The 23,865-nt window shown below is 37.5% G+C and overlaps 1 protein-coding gene across 1 annotated transcript in view; it reads left to right on the forward strand.

The window, feature by feature from the left end:
- LINGO2 (leucine rich repeat and Ig domain containing 2) overlaps positions 1–23,865 on the forward strand; it is a 1,233,386-nt gene that overhangs the window by 638,902 nt on the left and 570,619 nt on the right. The gene's annotated exons all lie outside the window — the stretch shown is intronic.

Here is a 23,865-nt window from a genome sequence, read left to right on the forward strand (position 1 = left end):
CCCAGCAAGGCTTTCCTTCATGTTTGATGGAGAGAATAGAAGTGTTACAGACTAGAAGAAGGTAAAAGAGTATAGCACAACCAAACCAACTTTACAACAAAATACTAAAGGAACTCGTCTAGGCAGAAAAGAAAAGGCTGCAAATAGACACATGAAAATTACAAAAGTAAAAACCTCATTGGTTAAAGCAAACATACAGTAAAAGGAGGAAATCATTGGCAGTGAGGTTAAAAGACAATAGTGAAATTCTCTATCCACACTTAGCAATTAAGGGATACAAAAAACAATTAGATGCAAAACACAATATCGAAAACAGTAATTATGAGAGGAGAGTACAAATGCAGAGTTTTTCAAATGCATTTGAAACTAAGAAATCAGAAATTTAAAACAATAGCATGTATATATAAGTGCTATTTATTTGCAGGCTGATCTGCCAAGCCACCAGGGAAGCCTCATCAGTGGTATTAGGCTGTAATTTTGTTTTTTTCCCTGATATTTTTGTCTTGTTTTAGTATCACAGTGATATTAAGGACTTGAACTGTTCCTTCCTCTACAATTCTTTGGAATAGTTTGAGAATAGGTGCTAACTTCTCTAAATGTTTGGTAGAATTCCCTTGTGAAGTCATCTGGTCCTGGACTTTTGTTTGTTGGGAATTTTTAAATTACTGATTCAATTTAATTACTGGTAATTTGTCTGTTCAGATTGTCTAGTTCTTCCTTGTTCACTCTTGGGAAATAGTACATGACTAAGAATGTATCCGTTTCTTCTAAGTTGTCTGTTTTATTGACATGTAGTTCATAGTCGTCTTTTATGGTCTTTCGTATCTCTGTAGTGTCAGTTGTAACTTGTCCTGTTCATTTCTGAATTTATTGATTTGGGTCCTCTCCCTTTTTTTTTTTCTTGATGAGTCAGGTTAAAGGATTATCAATTTTGTTTGTCTTTTTAAAGAACAAGATTTTAGTTTCATTGATCTTTTCTGTCTTTTTAAAAATCTCTATTTCATGTATTTCTGCTCTTTATGATTTCTTTCCTTCTACTAACTTGGGGCATTTGTTCTTCTTTCTTGCTTCCCTTAGGTATAAGGATAGGCTGCTTATTTTCAATTTTTCTTGTTTTCTGAGATAAGCTTGTATCACCATAAACTTCTCTCTTAGAACTGCTTTTACTGTATTCCATAGGTTTTGGATCATCACATCTTTGTTTTCATTTGTCTGTAGGTATTTTTTTATTTCCTTTTTGATGTTTTTAGTCATCCATTATTGTTTAATAGGTATTACTTAACCTCCACATGTTTTTTTTTATTTTTTCAGCTTTTTCTTGTAATTGATTTCTAGTCTCATAATGTTGTAATCAGAAAAGATGTTTGATATGATTTAAATTATTAACCCACTCTCTCCTTCTTTCCTTTACCCTCCCTCCCTCTTTCTCTTTCTCTCTCTACACACACACACACATACACACACACACAAACACACACACACATACACAAATACAAGGGCTTGCCAGGTGGCTTAGTGGTAAAAAATCCACTTGCCAATGCAGGAGATGTGCGTTCATTTCTTAGGTTGGGAAGATACCCTGGAGAATGAAATGGCAACCCATTCCAATATTCTTGCCTGGGAAATCCCATGGACAGAGGAGCCTGGCAGGCTGTGTTGCATGGTATTGCAAAAGAGTTGAACACGACTTAGCAACTAAATAACAACAAAATATTACGGAAGAACATGGTGTAAAAATCCTCATCCAAATATTAGCAATCCAAATCCAACAATATGTTAAAAGGCTCATACACCACGATCAAGTTGCATTTATCCCAAGGATGCAAAGACTTCAATATGGCAAATTGATCAGTGAGATTTACCACTTTAATAAATTGAACAATAAAAGCAATATGACATTTCAAGAGAAGGGTAGAATTCTTCTGACAAAATTCAGCATCCATTTATGGTCCAAAAAAAAAAAAAAAGAAAGAAAGAAAGAAAGAAACCTCTTCATTAAATGGGCATAGAGGAAAAATACCTCAGCATAATAAAGGCCATATATGATAGACCACAGCTCACATCATGCTCTATGGTGAAAAGCTGAAAGCATTTCCCCTAAGATCAGAAAAAAAGATAAGGATGTTCACCCTTGCCACTTTTATTCAGCATAGTATTACAATTCCTGTCCACAGGAATCAGACAAAAAAGAAGAGGAATCCAAATTGGAAAGGAAGAATTAAAACTGTCACTGTTTGCAGGTGACATGATACTACACTTAGAAAATTCTAGAAATACCACCAGAAAACTACTAGAGCCAATCAATGTATTTAATTACATTTAGGATACAAAATTAATACACAGACATTTGTTCTCATATTTGGTGTTGGCCTCTAGTTCTAATTTTCATTTAGAATTCTTATTGTCTTAAGTAAGAATTGTGTGCATTAGCTACCTCCCTAGCTTTCTTCATCCATGATGACATTCTCAGAATAGGGATTTTGACAAACAGAACTGTGCTGTTTATATAGTTTACTTGTAAATAAAGGAGTCTGAAATTGCCTGTATTTTTACATCTGATGCAGACCCCAATTTACTTGAGTTGTTGTCAGGATCAGTTATGAAACTGCAATTTTGTGCCTCCTCTGAATCATGTTTTCTCCTTGTAACAATTGTGTGTAATGTCATTAAAATTTTAAAATATTCCTTACACATTTCCATGCCCTAACAATGAACTGTCAGAAAGATAAGGAAATGATTCCATTTATCATTCCATCAAAAAGAGTAAGATACCTAGCCATAAAACCTGCCTCAGCAGATAAAAGACCTGCACTTGGTAAGTTGTGTCACAATGATGAAAGAAACTGAAGATGATACCAACAGATAGAAAGCATGCTGCTGGATTGGAAAAATTACTATTGTTAAAATGATCATAGTTCTCAATGCTATCAACAGATACAAGGCAGTCTCCACCAATATATCAATGGAATTTTTCACAAAACTAGAACAAATTATTCTAAAAATTGACTGAAAACACAAAAGATCCCAAGTAGCCAACAGTCTTCAGAAAGAACCGAGCCAGAGGAATCAGAGTTCCTGGCTTCAGATTATACTACGAAGTTACAGAAATCAAAATAGTAGGGTAATGGCACAAAAACAGATATATAGATAAATGGAACAGAATAGAGAACTAAGAAATAAACCCATTCAATTCTTATCATTTATTCTAAGACAAGGGAGACAGAATTTATTTTAGGGAAAACAGTCTCCTCAGCAAGAGGTGTTGGAAAAGCTGGACATCATCATGCAAATCAATGAATTTAGAATGTTCTCTAATACCATATACAAAAATAAAGTAAAAATGAATTAAAAATATAAATGCAATACAGGATTCTATAAAACGCCTAGTAGAAAACATAGGCAGCACACTCTTTGACATAAATCATAGCACTATTTTTTGATCTGCCTCCTAAAGCAAAGGAAATAAAAGCAAAAATGAGACCTAATTAAACTTAAAAACTTTTGTACAGCAAAGGGAACTATCAATAAATTGAAAATACAGCCTACTGAATGGATAAAATATTTGCAAATGATATGATTGATAAGGGGTTAACATTCAGCATGTATAAACAGCTCATACAACTAACTTAATGTAAAAAAATAGCCAAAAGAAGACCTGAATAGACATTTTTCCAAAGCAGAAATGCAGGTGGCCAATGGGCACTTAAAAAGATGCTCAACAACACTAATCATCAGGGATTTGCAAATCAAAACCACAGTGAGACATCACCTCACACTCATCAGACTGGCTACCATCAAAAGAGCACAAATAACAACTTGATGAGGATATGGAATAAACAGAAACTTCATACACTGCTGGTGAGAATGTAAATTGGTACAGCTGCCAGGTAAAACAGTATGGAGCTTTCTCAAAAATGGAAAACTAGAACTATAATATAAACCAGCAATTGTACTCCTGGGTATATATCCAAAATAAACAAACAAGCAAATACTCCCAGAAAAGCCAACTACTTCAAAAAGATACATCACCCCAATGTTCATAGAAGCATTATTTAGAAGTTCCAAGATATGGAAGCAACCTAAGTGTGTGTGTGTGTGTGTGTGTGTGATATTGTGGAATACTGGAATACCACCTAGCCATAAAAATAATGAAAAATTTCCACTTGCAACAATAGGGAAAGGCTTGGAGTATATTATTCTAAGGGAAATAAATCAGACATAGAAAGACAAATACTGTATGATATCACTTATATGTGGAATCTAAAAAAATACAACAAACCAGTGAATATAACAAAAATGAAACCAACTCACAGATAAAGAAAACAAACTACAAACTAATGGTTACCAGTGGGGAGAGGGATAGCGGAGAGGAATAAAGGCATTAAGATGCACAAATTCCTATATACAAAATAAGCTACAAGGATGTTATATAACACAGGGGATATAGTCAATACTTCATAATAATTATAAATTTAAAAATTGTGGATCACTCTATTGTATCCCTGTAACTTGGGCTTCCCCAGTGGCTCAGTGGTAAAGAATCTGCCTGCAATGAGAAGCTGTAGGAGACACAAGTTCGATCCCTGGGTTGGGAAGATCTCCTGGAGGAGGGCATGGAAACCCACTCCACTCTTCTTGCCTGGAGAATCCTGTGGACAGAGGAGCCTGGCAGGCAACAGTCCATGGGGTCACAAAGAGTCAGACACAACTGAAGTGACAACACCCACGCACACATACCTATAACTTATCATATAGCAACTATGCTTCAATAAAAAGGGAGAGTTTGTACTTTTTCTTTTCAACAAGAAACAGCATTTTTTCTAGTTGTTGCAAAAAATGACTCCAGGTGAATGAGGCATTGTCGTTTAATGGGTTTAGGAGTTCATTCCAAGATAAAAAGAGTTCTGCAGATACACGGGGGTGATGGCTTCACAGCAATGTGAATGTAGTTAATGCCACTAGTGACTTAAAAATGAACTGTAGACCAAAATGGTTAAGATGATCATGTTTATTTCATGGGTATTTTTTCCACAATTAAGAATAATAGTTAAAAAAAGAAACAAGCATAATTTTATATTGCAGTTTTTCATTGCTGGATGGTCCTCTTTTTCCCACTTCTCTACATTCTTCCTCCTCCCTTTTTTATAAACCTGTTTTAAGATAAAAGATTAAAATTTTGACCTCTAGGATATTATTTCTAATAACAATTATCTGCTGATGAAAATTGAACCTATCAATTTTGCCCAACTTTTAATTTCCCATTAGCCAATTAAAGGATTACCATCTATCCATTTTGTCTGGTTTCTTTGGGTACAAAGCAATCTTATGACTGTAGAATCACAGCTAAATCGTGCTGTTTAGAATTTATTGCAGAGGAATGATTGCACTGTCCATTTCTCAGTTGGGAAAACTATCTGTCCAGCCATTTGAAACTGGGGATGGCAGTGGGTAGTAGGCATGAGAGTGATCCAGGAGGGCAGCAGGATTTGGACAAAGTGCCTACGGCTCTCACCCACGCAGCCTGTGTGAAGCTCCATCACTCCACCAGCCATTTCCTCTGGTGGGCTGTGTCATGGTTCCTTTGCTTTCACTAGTATTAGTTTCCAAACTGTGTGAGAGCTTGGCTGTTCCATTGTTGAGTCAATTTGGAAGTGCATAGTTTGATACTGTGTTGTCAAGTGGCATGCTTTGGTAAAATGAAGCCATGTTATCAGAAATTAGCTGGATCAGATGTGTGGTTCCCAGAGGAGGAAGGAAGGAGAGGAGAATGAAGGTGGTCAAAGGTACAAACTTCCAAGTACAAAAGAAATAAGGTCAAGATTTAAAAACTCACCAGTTTAACCTTTTGTAATGGGGTGTATTTCTGTTTCTTTAAAGGCCTGTGGTCTTTTGTTGAAAATCAGGCATTTGTAAAAGAAGTCATCTTCTCTCCCAGTGATCGCAGGCTGTCTCTGTACAAAAGACCATCACTAATAAGCCCAGTAAAAGGTTGAGACCTTCTCAGGCCTTTTCTGGGCATGTGTCCTGTCTGGGTATTTGTGTATATACTTTCTTCCCTACACTAGTCTGTCCAAACTGTAGATCTTTGATTTGTCTTTAGGACTTTCATAAAACTATCTTCATCAATCTATAGTTGATTTAATATTCCTGTAGGGGAATAAGAGCCTGGAGCTTCCTAGTCCAGTAATTTGCTGATGTTAGTCACTGTTTTCAAGGCCTTAATTTCCCAAAGAGGCTTATTCCAGCTTCTTCTCAATGTCTTAGATATCCTATGATATTTTTCTGCCTGTCACCTTACCTTAGGCTTCTGTGAAACTGCAGGGCCCCTGCAGTTTTATAGGCCTGCCACGCTTCACATGGCTTCCGACCTGAAATCTAAACTTTGCTGCTCTTCCCCAGCTCTGAGTCAGGTGAGACAGAAATTATTTTGTCAGAGTGCAGACAGGTTAGAACTTTGCAAATATATTCTACTCTGCTCATTCTAGCTTGAGGCAGGGAACTAGGAATCGCGTCACTTCTCCCTGACTATGTAAGGCTATACCCATGAGGGAATGGGACAAGGGTGAGTAAAACACCACAAAATTCCCTACTGTTTTGAATGTGCCTTTTCTTGATTGAGCTTGGACGGTAAAGCGTCTGCCTACAATGTGGGAGACCCAGGTTCGATCCCTGGGTCGGGAAGATCCCCTGGAGAAGGAAATGGCAACCCACTCCAGTATTCATGCTTGGAAAATCCCATGGGCCGAGGAGCCTGGTGGGCTACAGTCAATGTGGTCGCAAAGAGTCAGACACAACTGAGCGACTTCTCTTCACTTCACTTCTTCACTGTCTTGATTGAGCATTTGCTTGGTTACTGTATCATTGATTTCCAGAGTTTTCATAAGATTCTTTCAAGTAATGTGTAATTATGTTATTTCTTCTTGTGAAGAAATAGAAACTTGGAACTTCCTAGCTTCCTGTTATGACATGATCTTCTACATAGAAAACCCTAAAGACTCCACCAGAAAATTACTAGAACTAATCAATGACTATAGTAAAGTTGCAGGATATAAAATCAATACACAGAAATCCCTTGCATTCCTATACACTAATAATGAGAAAACAGAAAGAGAAATTAAGGAAACAATTCCATTCACCATTGCAATGGAAAGAATAAAATACTTCGGAATATATCTACCTAAAGAAACTAAAGACCTATATATGGAAAACTATACAACACTGGTGAAAGAAATCAAAGAGGACACTAACAGATGGAAAAATATACCATGTTCATGGATTGGAAGAATCAATATAGTGAAAATGAGTATACTACCCAAAGCAATTTATAGATTCAATGCAATCCCTATCAAGCTACCAACAGTATTCTTCACAGAGCTAGAACAAATAATTTCACAATTTGTATGATTTTTTTTTAACTTTTGATCCAAATGCTTTTTGAATATAATACAAGATTGCCATTCCAAAGTAAAAAAACTAACTTACTACATGACTTTTATTTGTATTATATGATGCCAGTAAGTACCTTGTTGAACTAGTCTTTTAAAAAAGTTTCGGTAGATCAGCCAGTTTCTACTCATTAAAAATAATAATATCAAATAATATTATTTACTTCAATTTCATTCTGGTTTTATTCACTTCTTTTTTTTTTTTAATTTTATTTTATTTTTTAAACTTTACATAATTGTGTTAGTTTTGCCAAATATCGAAATGAATCCGCCACAGGTATACATGTGTTCCCCATCCTATTCACTTCTTTATTCAAACTAAGAGCAGTGATATCACCTCACTTTTGAGGTAGTGAGTGCACTTTATGGTATTTAGGGAATTATGCTTTGTTTTGAATATGATTTCAGCATTGATATAGAAGACTTCAATGACTTAAAAATTTGTTCTGAGTCTGTCATCGTAGAGAAGCCAGAGTCAGCAAAGTCTTCATATCAACAGTGTTCCTTCTACGTTGTTTGATAGTTTAATATATAATTGAAGGGAGAGAGTGCTGAGATTGAGTCTGTTATTGTTAAATCAAACCCACCTATTTTGTTTCTGTGTCTTAGTACCAGAGTTAGTTTGGAATTAATTATGTATAAGTAAAAGTTTTAGTAATGTTTGATCAATGTGTAGCACCATTCCAACAGTTAAGTAACAGTTAAGTAACATGCATGAAATACAGAAGTGTTCATGTGATTTTATAAATGCCTTTTTTAGATTTAATAAAAAAAAAAAGAAAACATGAAGTTTAAGTAACAATTACAGTGAAATCAATGCTCTACTGAAAATCTTAAGGTAGTGAGCTATTAATTTTCTAGCTACATCCCTCACCATAAAATAAAAAGCTGATGATGACCTTCACTGAGAAGGAGGAGGTCACTTATCTTCCAAGGATCAAGTGTCTTTTAATTTCATGGCTGCAGTCACCATCTACAGTGATTTTGGAGCCCCCCAAAATAAAGTTTCTCACTGTTTCCATTGTTTCCCCATCTATTTGCCATGAAGTGATGGGACCAGATGCCATGATCTTAGTTTTTTGAATGTTGAGTTTTAAGCCAACTTTTCACTCTCCTTTTTCATTTTTATTAAGAGGCTCTTTTGTTCTTCTTCACTTTCTGCTATAAGGGTGGTATCATCTGCATATCTGAGGTTATTGATATTTCTCCCAGCAATCTTGATTCCAGCTTGTGCTTCATCCATCCGGCATTTTGCGTGATGTACTCTGCATAGAAGTTAAATAAGCAGGGTGAAAATATGCAGCCTTGGCACACTCCTTTCCCAATTAGGAACCAGTCTGTTGTTCCATGTCCAGTCTAACTGTGGCTTCTTGACCTGTATACAGATTTCTCAAAAGGAAAGTGAGGTGGGCTAGTATTCCCATCTCTTAAAAATTTTCCAGTTTGTTGTGATCCACACAGTCAAAGGCTTTGGCATAGTCAATAAAGCAGAAGTAGATGCTTTTCTGGAACTCTCTTGCTTTTTCAATGATCCAGCTGGTGTTGGCAATTTGATCTCTGGTTCCTCTGCCTTTTCTAAATCCAGCTTGAAGTTCTTGGTTCACGTACTATTGAAGCCTGGCTGGAGAATTTTGAGCATTACTTTGCTAGCATGTGAGATAGGTGCAATTGTGCAGTAACTTGAGCATTCTTTGGCATTGCCTTTCTTTGGGATTGGAATGAAAACTGACCTTTTCCAGTCCTGTGGCCACTGCTGAGTTTTCCAGATTTGCTGGCATATTGAGTGCAGCACTTTCACAATATCATCTTTTAGGATTTGAAATAACTCAAGTGGAATTCCATCACCTCCATCATAGTGATGTTTCCTAAGGCCCACTTGACTTCACATTCGAGGATGTCTGGCTTTAGGTGAGTGATCACACCATTGTGATTGTCTGAGTCATGAAGATCTTTTTTGTACAGTTCTTCTGTGTATTTTTGCCACCTCTTCTTAATATCTTCTGCTTCTGTTAGGTCCATACCATTTCTGTCCTTTATCGAGCCCATCTTTGCATGAAGTGTTTCCTTGGTATCTCTCATTTTCTTGAAAAGATCTCTAGTCTTTCCTATTCTATTGTTTTCCTCTATTTCTTTGCATTGATCACTGAGGAAGGCTTTCTTATCTCTCCTTGCTATTCTTTGGAACTCCACATTCAGATGGATATATCTTTCCTCTTCTGCTTTGCCATTTGCTTCTCTTCTTTTCACAGCTATTTGTAAGACCTCCTCAGACAACCATTTTGCTTTTTTGCATTTCTTTTTATTGGAGATGGTCTTGATCCCTGCCTCCTATACAATGTCATGAACCTCCGTCTATAGTTCTTCAGACACTCTACCTATTAGATCCAATCCCTTGAATCTATTTCTCACTTCCACTATATAAGTGTAAGGGATTTTATTTACATCATACCTGAGTGGTCTGGTGGTTTTCTACTTTCTTCAATTTAAGTCTGAATTTGCCAATAAGAGGTTCATGATCTGAGCCACAGTCAGCTCCCAGTCTTGTTTTTGGTGACTGTATAGAGCTTCTCCATCTTTGGCTGCAAAGAATATAATCAATCTGATTTCATCATTGAGCATCTAGTGATGTCCATGTGTAGAGTCTCCTATTGTGCTGTTGGAAGAGGGTGTTTGCTATGACTAGTGTCTTCTCTTGGCAAAACTCTGTTAAACTTTGCCCTGCTTCATTTTGTACTCCATGGCCAAATTTTCCTGTTACTCCAGGTATCTCTTGACTTCCCACCTTTCCAGTCTAGTCCCTTAAAATGAAAAGAACATCTTTTTTGGATGTTAGTTCTAGAGGGTCTTGTAGTTCTTCATAGAACCATTCAACATCAGCTTCTTCATCATTACTGTTTGGGGCATAGACTTGGAATACTGTGATATTGAATGATATGCCTTGGAAATAACAGAAATCATTCTGTCGTTTTTGAGATTGCATCCAAATACTGCATTTTGGACTCTTTCTTGACTCTGAGGGCTACTCCATTTCTTCTAAGGATTCGTGCTCACAGTAGTAGATATAATGGTAATCTGAGTTAAATTCACCCATCCCAGTCCATTTTAGTTCACTGATTCCTAAAATGCTGGTGTTCACTCTTGCTATCTCCTGTTTGACCACCTCCAATTTTCCTTGATTCATGAACCTAACATTCCAGGTACCTATGCAATATTGCTCTTTACAACAATGGACTTTATTTCCATAACCAGTCCCATCCACACCTGGGTGTTGTTTTTGCTTTGGCTCTGTCTTCTTATTGTTTATGGAGTTATTTCTCTACCTATCTGCAGTAGTATATTGGGTACCTACCAACCTGGGAAATTAATCTTTCAGTGTCCTGTCTTTTTGCCTTTTCATACTATTCATGAGGTTCTTATGGCATGAATATTGAAGTGGTTTGCCATTCCCTTTTCCAGGGAATGTGCCATTCCCTTGACCACATTTTTGCCAGTACTCTCCACCATGACCCATCTGTCTTAGGTGACCCTAAAGGGCATGACTCATAGTTTCATTGAGTTAAACAAAGCTGTGGTCCATGTGATTGTATTGATTAGTTTTCTGTGATTGTGGTTTTCATTCTGTCTGACATCTAATGGATAAGGATAAAAGGAAACTCTAAGCAAGGTGGAAAGACAACCCTCAGAATGGGATAAAATTACAGCCAACAAAACATCTGACATTGGATTAATTTCCAAAATGTGGAAGCAGCTCATAGAACTCAATGCCAGAAAAACAAACAACCCAATCAAAAAGTGGTGAAAATACCTAAATAGACATTTCTGCAAAGAAGACATACAGATGGCTAACAGACTCATTAAAAGATGCTCAACATCACTCATTATTAGAGGAAATACAAATCAAAATTACAATAAGATTTCACCTCACGCTGGTCTGAATGGCCACCATCAAAGAGTCTGTAAGCAATAAATTCTGGAGAGAGTGTGGAGAAAAGGGAATGCTCTTACACTCTTGGTGGGAGTGTAAATTGATACAGCCACTATGGAAGATGGTATGGAGATTCCTTAAAAAACTAGGGATAAAACCACCAGATGATCTAGCAAACCCAATCCTAGGCATATACCCTGAGGAAACCAATGTTGAAAAAGACACATGTATCCCACTGTTCATTGCAGCACTATTTACAATAGCTAGAACATGGAAGCAACCTAGATGTCCATCAACAGACAAATGGATAAAGAAGTTTGGTGCATATACACAATGGAATATTACTCAGTCATAAAAAGGAACATATTTGAGTCAGTTCTGATGAGGTGGATTAACCTAGAACCTATTATACAGAGTGAAATAAGTCAGAAATAAAAAGATATATATCGTATTCTAATTCGTATATGCGGAATCTAGAAAAACGGTAGAGAAGAATTTATTTACTGGGCAACAGTGGAGAAGCAGACAAAGAATAGACTTATGGACATGGGGAAAGGGGAGGAGAGGCTGAGATGTATGGAAAGAATAACATGGATACTTACATTACCATATGTAAAATAGATAGCCCACGGGAATGTGCTATATGTTTCAGGAAAGTCAAACAGGGGCTCTGTATCAACCTAGAGGGGTGGGATGGGGAGGGAGATGAGAGGGAGGTTCAAAAGGGAGGGTATATATGTATACTTATGGGCGATTCATGTTAAGGTTTGCCAGAAAACAACAGAATTCTGTAAGGCAATTATCCTTCAATGAAAAGTAAATAAAACAAAGCACGTACAAACACACAATGGTGTACAAGAATCTATACATTCCAGTTGTTATTTTTAAAACAATATAAATGTAAGAAAAATATAGAGCGTGCACCCCCCAAAAAAAGATCAAGTCTGTACATTCTGAAATAAAATTTATGGTTTTAATTTAAAAAAAAAAATGCGTGGAGATAATGGTGTAAACTAGGACTGTCCCTGGCAAACTGAAATGCATGGTTCCCTAACCTAACATGTGATCTAGCTCTAGGTTGCTCTGTCTACAGTATTCAGCCCTACATGTGGTTTCCACAGTTTGCAAACAAATGCTGTCTTGTATAATTTCAGATCAAAACAAATGCATGATATTGCTCAGTGAGTTGTCCCTGAGAGGGCATAGAAATCCTAGGGTAGGGAATTTTCCAAATCTAAACAGAGAGGATGTTGTATTAGTATAGTATATGGCTAGTATGGTATGTAGTCCCTTGAAAAAATGCACAGAACTTGATTTCTCCTCCTCAAAAACCAAGTTACTCTATGCATCTACATTACTTCATTGTGCTTCTATTTCCTGATCTATAGTGGGAAAGAGTAATTCGAATAGATGATTCTGTTCTAAAGGTATTTCAAGCACAAACATTCTGAGTCTGAGCAACAGTTCTAAAAGACTTTCATGCTTCTAATAAATAACAGCACAAACTAAAGTCATTTATATACAAATGATGTGAATTTTTAGGCCTCTCTTACAATGGTTGAAGAGAAAGATTATAGAAACCTGCACCACCCTTCTCCCCCTATTTATTGTCTGTTGTTCATGCACCAAGTATGCTTGATCTCTTTTCAAAATAACACATCATCGAAAACTCCAGTATAAGATTTTTTGGTTAGAGGATGATAAATGTTAGAGGAGCATATGACCCCTTTTATTGATCATGAAATGAAAATAAGGGCACCAGGGTTTTTATTCATTCCTAAAGCATTATTTAAACCATATTATCTGTAGGATTCTGTGCTATTTGCACTGAAAGAAGAATATCACCCTGGGGACCCTAGCATGCTTTCTGGCAGTAATAATGGAAGCTCTAGAATTGTTCTCTCTTTGCCAGTGCAGTGATGGATAGTGTTAGGCCTGGGAAGTCCATATACTTGTCTGATTCTATTATTGGAAGGTTATATGACTTAGGATGAAGGTTAAGCTAAGATAAAGATTAGTATTACGATGAAGGATAACTTTGGAAGAAAAACAATACGTTTCTGTTTATAAATATGTAAAATTCATATATATTTAGAGTGGAACTAATATATTTAAAACAATTAGAAATAGTTCAGTTCAGTCACTCAGTCGAGTCCAACTCTTTGCGACCCCATGAACCGCAGCATGAAAGGCCTCCCTGTCCAACTCCAGGAGTTCACCCAAACCCATGTCCATTGAGTTGTTGATACCATCCAACCATCTCATCCTCTGTCGTCCCCTTCTCCTCCTGCCCTCAATCTTTCCCAGCATCAGGGTATTTTCAAATGAGTCAGCTCTTCGCATCAGGTGGCCAAACTATTGGAGTTTCAGCTTCAACATCAGACCTACCAATGAAAACCCAGGACTCATCTCCTTTAGGATGGACAGGTTGGATCTCCTTGTGGTCCAAGGGACTCTCAAGAGTCTTCTCCAACACCACAGTTCAAAAGCAGAAATTCTTCGGCGCTCAGTTTTCCTTCAGAGAAGGCACTGGCGAGCCACTCCAGTATTCTTGCCTGGAAAATCCCATGGACGGAGGAGCCTGGTAGGCTGCAGTTCATGCGGTCGCTAAGAGTCAGACATGACTGAGCGACTTCACTTTCACTTTTCACTTTCATGCATTGGAGAAGGAAGTGGCAACCCACTCCAGTATTCTTGCCTGGGGAATCCCAGGGATGGGGAAGCCTGGTGAGCTGCCGTCTATGGGGTCGCACAGAGTCGGACACGACTGAAGCGACTTAGCAGCAGCAGCAGTTTTCTTTACATTCCGACTCTCACATCGATACATGACCACTGGAAAAACCATAGCCTTGACTAGACAGACCTGTGTTGACAAAGTAGTGTCTCTGCTTTTCAATATGCTGTCTAGGTTGGTCATAACTTTCCTTCCAAGGAGTAAGCGTCTTTTAATTTCATGTCTGCAGTCATCATCTGCAGTGATTTTGGAACCCCGAAAAATAAGGTCAGCCACTGTTTCCACTGTTTCCCCATCTATTTGCCATGAAGTGATGGGACCAGATGCCATACTCTTAGTTTTCTGAATGTTGAGCTTTAAACCACCTTTTTCACTCTCGTCTTTTACTTTCATCAAGAGGCTCTTTAGTTCCTCTTCACTTTCTGCCACATGGGTGGAATCATCTGCATATCTGAGGTTATTGATATTTCTCCCCGCAATCTTGATTCCAGCTTGTGTTTCTTCCAGTCCAGCATTTCTCATGATGTACTCTGCATATAAGTTAAATAAGCAGGGTGACAATATACAGCCTTGATACACCTTTTCCTATTTGGAAGCAGTCTGTTGTTCTATGTCCAGTTCTAACTGTTGCTTCCTGACCTGCATACAGATTTCTCAAAAGGGAGGTCAGGTGGTCTCATATTCCCATCTCTTTCAGAATTTTCCATGTTTCATTGTGATCAATACAATCAAAGGTTTTGGAATAGTTAATAAAGCAGAAATGGATGTTTTTCTGGAACTCTGTTACCTTTTTCCAATGATCCAGCGGGTGTTGGCAATTTGATCTCTGGTTCCTCTGCATTTTCTAAACCTAGCTCGAACATCTGGAAGTTCACAGTTCACGTATTGCTGAAGCCTGGCTTGGAGAATTTTGAGCATTACTTTACTAGCATGTGAGATGAGTGCAATTGTGCAGTAGTTTGAGCATTCTTTGGCATTGCCTTTCTTTGGGATTGGAATGAAAACTGACCTTTCCCAGTCCTGTGGCCACTGCTGAGTTTGCCAAATGTGCTGGCATATTGAGTGCAGCACTTTCACAGCATCATCTTTCAGGATTTGAAATACCTCAACTTTAATTCTATCACCTCCACTAGCTTTGTTCGTAAGGATGCTTCATAAGGCTCACTTAATGTCACATTGCAGGATGTCTGGCTCTAGGTGAGTGATCACACCATCATGATTATCTGGGTCATAAAGATCTTTTTTTTACAGTCTTCTGTGTATTTTTGCCACCTTTTCTTAATATCTTCTGCTTCTGTTAAGTCCCTACCATTTCTGTCCTTTATCGAGCCCATCTTTGCATGGAATGTTCCCTTGGTGTCTCTGATTTTCTTGAAGAGATCTCTAGTCTTTCCTATTCTGTTGTTTTCCTTGATTTCTTTGCATTGATCACTGAGGAAGGCTTATCTCTCCTTGCTATTCTTTGGAACTCTGCATTCAAATGTTTATATCTTTCCTTTTCTCCTTTGCTTTTCACTTACCTTCTTTTCACAGCTATTTGTATGACTTCCTCAGACAGCTATTTTGCTTTTTTGCATTTCTTTTTCTTAGGGATGGTCTTGATCCCTGTTTCCTGTATAATCATGAACCTCCATCCATAGTTCATCAATCACTCTGTCTATCAGATCTAGTCCCTTAAATCTATTTCTCACTTCCACTGTATAATCATAAGGGATTTGATTTAGGTCATACCTGAATGGTCTAGTGGTTTTCTCCACTTACTTCAATTTCAGTCTGAATTTGGTAATAAGGAGTTCATGATCTGAGCCACAGTCAGCTCCTGTGTTTTGGCTGGCTGTATAGAGCTTCTCCATTTATGGCTACAAAGAATATAATCAATCTGATTTCGGTTTTGACCATCTGGTAATGTCCACGTATAGAGTCTTCTCTTATGTTGTTGGAAGAAGGTGTTTGCTATGACCAGTGTGTTCTCTTGGCAGAACTCTATTAGCCTTTGCCCTTCTTCATTCTGTACTCCAAGGCCAAATTTGCCTGTTACTCCAGGTGTTTCTTGACTTCCTACTTTTGCATTCCAGTACCCTATAATGAAAAGGACATCTTTTTTGGGTGTTAGTTCTAGATGGTCTGATAGGTCTTCATAAAACTGTTCAACTTCAGCTTCTTCAGTGTTACTGGTTGGGGCATAGACTTGGATTACCATGATATTGAATGGTTTGCATTGGAAACGAACAGAGATCATTCTGTCGTTTTTGAGATTGCATCCAAGTACTGCTTTTCACACTTTTTTTTTGACTATGATGGCTACTCCATTTCTTCTAAGGGATTCCTGCCCACAGTAGTAGATATAATGGTCATCTGAGTTAAATTCACCCATTCCAGTCCATCTTAGTTCACTAATTCCTAGAGTGTTGATATTCACTCTTGCCATCTTCTGTTTAACCACTTCCAATTTGCCTTGATTCATGGACCTAACATTCCAGGTTCCTATGCAATATGCTCTTTACATCATCGAACCTTTCTTCTGTCACCTGTCCCAACCACAACTGGGTGTTGTTTTTGCTTTGGCTCCATCCCTTCGTTCTTTCTGGAGTTATTTCTCCACTAATCTCCAGTAGCATATTGGGCACCTCCTGACCTGGGGAGTTCATCCTTTAGTGTTCTATCTTTTTGCCTTTTCATACTATTCATGGGGTTCTCAAGGCAAGAATACTGAAGTGGTTTGCTCTTCCCTTCTCCAGTGGACCACATTCTGGCAGAAATAGATCATAGTTCAAATCTCAGCTCTACTGGTAATAGTTTTATGATTTTAGACCAAGTTATAGACCAAGGTACTTATTCTCTGAGACTTAGTTATCTCATTTATAGAATGGACTATTAATTCTAACTCAAAGAATAGTTGCAAAAATTAAGTAAGTAGAGCTCCAGCAGTCACTGTAGTGTCACAGATCTCGTACCAATTACTTTTTCTTGACTGAGAATCTTAGACCACTTGCGTCAGGAAGATCCCCTAGAGGAGGAATTGGCAACCTACTCCAGTATTCCTCCTGGAGAATCCCATGGACAGAAGAGCCTGGCAGGCTACAGTCCATGGGTTCAAAAGAGTCAGACACAAAGTGTTGTTGTTGTTGTTTCCTAAACCTTGTTTTTTATTAGGCTTGCATAAACTAACACATGCCATCTCTCCCTATACCCTGTGATCCCAGATGTAAGCATTAATAACTAATCCGCATGCTGTGCTAATTCAGAAGATAGGGACTATCTTTTTGGACACCAGTGCCAAATGTTCAATACTCATTAGAGCAATTGTTTTGCATATTTTGAGAATACACTATTCCTTTCTATTATTTTTAAGTTTATAATTGTTTTTGAATCTGGAGAAAAGGCTATATGCCCAGCCTGGTCATGAGCACTTTATTTGACATAAAATGTGTTACTATCTTTGACAGAATAAATGAAAAAATTTAGGACGCCCTACACGGCTGGAACATACTATGTTCCAGAAGTCCTCCAAACAACTGACTATGAGGGATAAACGAGTGGGAGAGACATTAGATTGTGAAAAGAGGGCTTGTGTAGCACATTAGGCTCCTGCTGAGGTAGATCAAGAAGTGTCTTACCATCTCGAGATTGTGTAATACATTTCAAAATGCCCATCTGGAGCATCATTTTGATTTGTATTCCTATAAGTAAACTTCAATTTCCAGTACTATCTTCTGTCATTTTCTGTTATACAGTGAATCAAACATTTATGGCTGACTATAGATTTCTCTTGAAAAAAAAAAAAAAAAGTGAAGGAAGATGATGAGGAGGAGGAAGGAGAAGCAAAGTGGATTTGTTCCTAGGTGTTTAGGATCCTATTGTAGTTGCAATGGTGTTTAGGTGCTTTTAACCTCCAGACTTTAATTTTTAAAATTCATTAATTTTCTCAATTAACTTTTTTTAAAAAGTGAACTTGAGGAAAAGAAACATAGGGTTGTAGACATTTTTAATCTTGTATTATGAAGTTGAGATCTTACTCATTTATCTTTTCTTAACTTACCCCCAACATGTCCTCCAGGCTGGGAGAAATATATTCTCATGGAATACTATCCAGTTTACAACCTCTTTCCAAATACCCATATACTAAAGGGATTAATTCCCAACAAGAGAAGTAAAATTTCCAGTTAAAAATGTACTGAATTTAACATAATATCTTCTGATTGAAAGAATATTTGTCTAGCTCCCTGGCCTGGAGTTTTTCAGTTCCTCATTTTTTCCCTACTTTTTTCTATTATTATGTGTAATCCTAGTGACACCCATCATTTTTAGCAAGCAATCTATAATCTGGATTTTTAAAGCCTTGCTCTACTGAAAGGCTGAGTGTTCAGTATTGAGAAATATGTATTAGTGAGCATAGACTGTATTTTTCTAATAGTTCTCTGGTTGTTTTCCAAACACATCAATCTTTCACTTATTTTTAAGTCATTGATTTTTGGACCTAAGATTCTAAAAGGATTATGAAATTAAAAACAGATATCATACCTCTAGTGGGTTTTTGCCCATAATACATTTGCTCTTATATTCAGCATAATTCCAACTGGCTCTATTGTCTGTTTTCCTAGACTACAAAGAGACAGTTCAGTTCAGTTGCTCAGTCGTGTCTAACTCTGCGACCCCATGGACTGCAGCACACCAGGCCTCCCTGTCCATCACCAACTCTCAGAGTTTACTCAAGCTCACGTCCATTGAGCTGGTGATGCCATCCAACCATCTTATCCTGTCAGCCCCTTCTCCAGCCTTCAATCTTTCCCAGCATCAGAGTCTTTTCAAATGAATCAGTTCTTCACATCAGATGGCCAAAGTATTGGAGTTTCAGCTTCAGCATCAGTCCATTTAAATCAGGTCTACTGGCAGTGTCCAAAATGGAGAGCAGACAGAATAGCAATTGATAGAGTAAGAAACACACTCAAATGTACAGATTAAAGAATTTACAAAAAATGAAATTATTGTTGACATTTAAGTAAATTCCTTATACTCAGAAAAATAAATTTATGTTCAGTTTATTATGCTTAAGATATGAATGTCTTACGTGATAAATTTTAAAAATGAACTTTGTCAGTCACTTGCTGGTTTCTACTGGATATATTTTTTCATGTTTATAAATTCTCTGGTGTGACTTCAGATATTTTCTTCAGTAGTAAAAATATGCAAACGTATTTTCTTCACTGCAAATTAGAAAGCACATTAAGTAGTATTATGATAATGATATAAACATTTTAAGTCTTTAAATATTTCCAGGCAACCCTCTTTCAAGAACATCACATGATAATGTTTCCTTTGATAAATACAGTATTTCCTTAACATCTATTATGTGGGTCGGGAATATTGTCTAAAACTGAGTGCAACTGTAAATAAGACATTAACACTAACCTGGAAGAACAAAAGTCTACATAGGACCTAGGTCCCCACTGGTAGTCACACTGAATGTCCTTTTGCCCACTTAAAACCACTAAATGAGATAATACAGGTGGAATTTTGTGGCACCTGAGAGAGACTCAATCAATGTTTGTTGATATCGATTCCACTCACAGTTCCATTTTTTCTTCTCAACAACCCAATAAGGCAAAAATTACCACCATCCATCCCTGTTGACCTTCAACATGTTGCTAAATCTCTTAAAGTCAGATTCATTAACTGTAAGATAGATATACAGATACCTAACTTATGGAGTTATTGTGAAGTTTCAGTAAAAAGTGAAATACATAGCACACAGTTTGTGTTGAATATTCTTTCCTATCCTTTTAAATGTGTAATTCCAGAGCTTCAGATGAAAGAGCCAGAACATCATGTTGGAATCTGTTTGGTTTGCTCTTTAGAGTTTAATTAAGTCATTTTCATATTTTAAGCATCATTTTTTATTTTTTTGCAAATTAATGCAAAATAATCTTGCAGTGTCCTGTTGGGAACATTGGAATAGAACAAGTGCCCAGTGGTGCTAGGATTTTATTTTGCTGATGCTTATTTAAAAAAAAAAAAAATCCAGGTTGTCGCATTGGATTTCTATAAAGCAGAATCATAATTCACATTTGGGCTCTATATTGTGTCAGCTTGCCTCTGTATCCAGAGTCCCCTAATGTAGGCTCATGGGCATCCCTGGGGTCTCAGTGATTTTAAAAAAAAAAAAAAAATCTGCCTGCAAAGCAGGAGACAAGGGTTTGAGCCCTGGCTTGGGAAGATCCCCTGGAGAAGGAAATGACAACCCATTTCAGTATTCTTGCCTAAGAATTCCCATGGACAGAGGAGCCTGGTAGGCTATAGTACATGGGGAAGCAAAGAGTCAAACACGACCTAGTGACTAAACACAAGAGTACACAAAGTAGGCATGTGCCATTTTAGACACTTCATAGTTTCTTTTGGCTTTTGCTCTTCTCCAGTTTTTAAAGTATCTAGTTGGGGTGTAACATTCAAGATAAACCACGTGGTTAGTGTGTGTGGCCAGGGCAGACTTTTCAAGAGTGTGTAGTTGATCAAGGAGAAGTTCAAGAGTAGGATGGAGAATCTAAAAAAATATTGTACAAATGAACTTTACAAAATAGAAATAGATGTAGAAAACAAACTTATGGTTACCAAGGGGTAATGCCGGGGGAAAGGGGAGAGAGATAAATTGGAAACTGGGGACTGACATAAACACATTACTATATATAAAATAAATAACTAATAAAATCCTACTGTACAGCACAGGAAACTCTATTCAGTACTCTAGTAGAATTTCTACTCTGGGAAAAGAATATTAAAAAGAGTATATATATATGTATATGTATAAATTATTCATTTTACTTACACCTCATACTAACACAGCATTTAAGTCAAGTATACTCCAATGAAAAATTAATGTAAAATAAAACATCAAAAACACAATTAAAAGGCAAACTACCATCAGGAAAAGCATTTGCAATATGGAAGAGATATCTTGATATATGAAGAGCCCTAGGAAAAATAAAATTGATAATCAGTTCAGTTCAGTCACTCAGTCGTGTCCAGCTCTTTGTGATCCTATGGACTATAGCACACCAGGCTTCCTTGTCCATCACCAGCTCCTGGAGCTTGATCAAACATAAGCAATTAACTGAAGAAAAAATACAAATGCCAAAAAAGAGAAAATACTGAACTTTGCTATCAATCAAAGAAATAAAACAATTTACCATTAAAAATTAAAAAAAAAAAAAAGAATAGGATGGAGGAGAATGTGAGGGTTTGTCTGAAGTTTGGTGAGCCTAGAAGTTGTCATCAAACAAGTACCAGGAAGCACAGATCAGAAAACAGCTAACAAGAGCTATATACAGGAAAATGGATTTTGGAGAGGGAAGTTCAGATCCTAAGAGTATCACGGGAGTAATAGAGTTTTAGTTACAAAGTTTCTCAAATTCTTGGTAATATTTCTAGATATGACAAGAACAGAACACTACAGCTGCATTAACAGCGATTTAGTTAATATAACTGAAATGCAGGACATTTATCATGATGAGTAAGATAAGAGTTTGCCCAGGACAAATAACAAGGCTGAAATAAAAGAATAGACAAGTTAATCAGCAAGTGGTTTTTGAGTTCTAAACATGTATTTCACACTATATTAGGCCCAGGAAGCTACAATAATGTAGTAGAATATTGACTTCTTAAACTAGCATTTAGGTAAAAATGTTCTTCATGACTTGGTGACAATATTGAGGATTTAAGATTGTGATACAGCATTTAGTCTCATTAACATATCTGAAGACTTCACTGTGCTTTACCATCATTTTAGTTCTCTTTAAAACACCTTTCTTTCATTTTACTATGTGATGAGATATATAACTTGACCTGGTCAAATAAAAGTTTCTGTTTTCATGCAAGAGAACTATCATACACAGGGACCATGTTGTTCAGTTGCTCAGTCGTATCTGACTCTTTGTGAACCCATGGACTGCAGCACACCAGGCTTCCCTGTCTTTCACTATCTCCCAGAGCTAGTTCAAACTCATGTCCATTAAATCAGTGATGCCATCCAACCATCTCATCCTTTGTTGTCCCCTTCTCCTCCTGTCTTCATTATTTCCCAGCATCAGGGTCTTTTCCAGTGAGTCAGCTCTTTGCATCAGGTGGCCAAAGTATTGGAGTTTCAGCTTCAACATCAGTCCTTCCAATGAAATATTCAGGACTGATTTCTTTTAGGATTAACTGGTTTGATCTCCTTGCAGTCCAAGGGACTGTCTTCTCCAACACCACAACTCAAAAGTATCAGTTCTTCAGCACTCAGCCTTCTTTATGGTCAAACTTTCACATCCATACATGACTACTGGAAAAACCATAGCTTTGATTAGACAGACCTCTGTTGGCACAGTAACGTCTCTGCTTTTTAATATGCTGTCTAGGCTTGTCATAGCTTTTCTTCAAGGAGTAAGTGTCTTTTGATTTCATGGCTGCAGTCACCCTCTGCAGTGATTTTGGAGTCCAAGAATACAAAGTCTGTTCCTGTTTTCATTGTTTCCCCATCTATTTGCCATGAAGTGATGGAACTGGATGCCATCATTTTTTTTTTTAATTTATTTTAATTGGAAGCTAATTACTTTACAATATTGCATGTTTTTTTTTTTTTTTTTTTTACCATACATTGACATGAATTAGTCACAGGTGTGATGAATCACTCCCGTCCCAAAACCCCATCCCATCCCTCTGCATTGTCCCAGTGCACCAGCATTTAGTGACCTGTTTCATCGGGAGTTGGTGATGGACAGGGAAGCCTGGTGTGCTGCGATTCATGGGGTCACAAAGAGTCAGACACGACTGAGCAACTGATCTGATCTGATCTGATCTTCATGCATCAAACTTGGACTGGTCATCTATTTCAAATGTGGTAATATACGTTTCGATGCTATTCTCTCAAATTATCCCACCCTTACCTTCTCCCACAGAGTCCAAAAAGTCTGTTCTTTACATCTGTGTCTCTTTTGCTGTCTTGCATATAGGGTTGTTGTTACCATCTTTCTAAATTCCATGTATATGCATTTATATACTATATTGGTGTTTTTCTTTCTGACTTACTTCACTCTGTATAATAGGCTTCAGTTTCATCTACCTTATTAAAATGGACTCAAATGCATTTTTTTATAGCTGAGTAATATTCCATTGTTTATATGTACCATGGCTTTCTTATCTGTTTGTCTGCTGATGGACATCTAGGTTGCTTCCATGTCCTGGCTATTGTAAACAGTGCTGCGATGAACACTGGGGTACACGTGTCTCTTTCAATTCTGGTCTTTGGTGTGTATGCCCAGCAGTGGGATTGCTGGGCCATATGGGAGTTCTTTTTCTATTTTTTTAAGGAATCTCCATATTGTTCCAAAGAAGGCAATGGCACCCCACTCCAGTACTCTTGCCTGAAAATTCCATGGATGGAGGAGCCTGGTAGGCTGCAGTCCACGGAGTCGCTAAGAGTCAGACACGACTGAGTGATTTTACTTTCACTTTTCACTTTCACGCATTGGAGAAGGCAATGGCAACCCATTCCAGTGTTCTTGCCTGGAGAATCCCAGGGACAGGGGAGCCTGGTGTGCTGCCATCTATGGCATCGCACAGAGTCAGACACGACTGAAGCGACTTAGCAGCAGCAGCAGCAGCCACACTGTTCTCCATAGTGGCTGTACTATGTTGGTTTGCATTCCCACCAACACAGTAAGAGGGTTACCTTTTCTCCACACCCTCTCCAGCATTTATTGTTTGTAGACTTTTTGATAGCAGCCATTTTG

The sequence above is a fragment of the Bos indicus genome, chromosome 8 (assembly GCF_029378745.1).
Source record: "Bos indicus isolate NIAB-ARS_2022 breed Sahiwal x Tharparkar chromosome 8, NIAB-ARS_B.indTharparkar_mat_pri_1.0, whole genome shotgun sequence".
In the NCBI taxonomy this organism is placed as follows: domain Eukaryota; kingdom Metazoa; phylum Chordata; class Mammalia; order Artiodactyla; family Bovidae; genus Bos; species Bos indicus.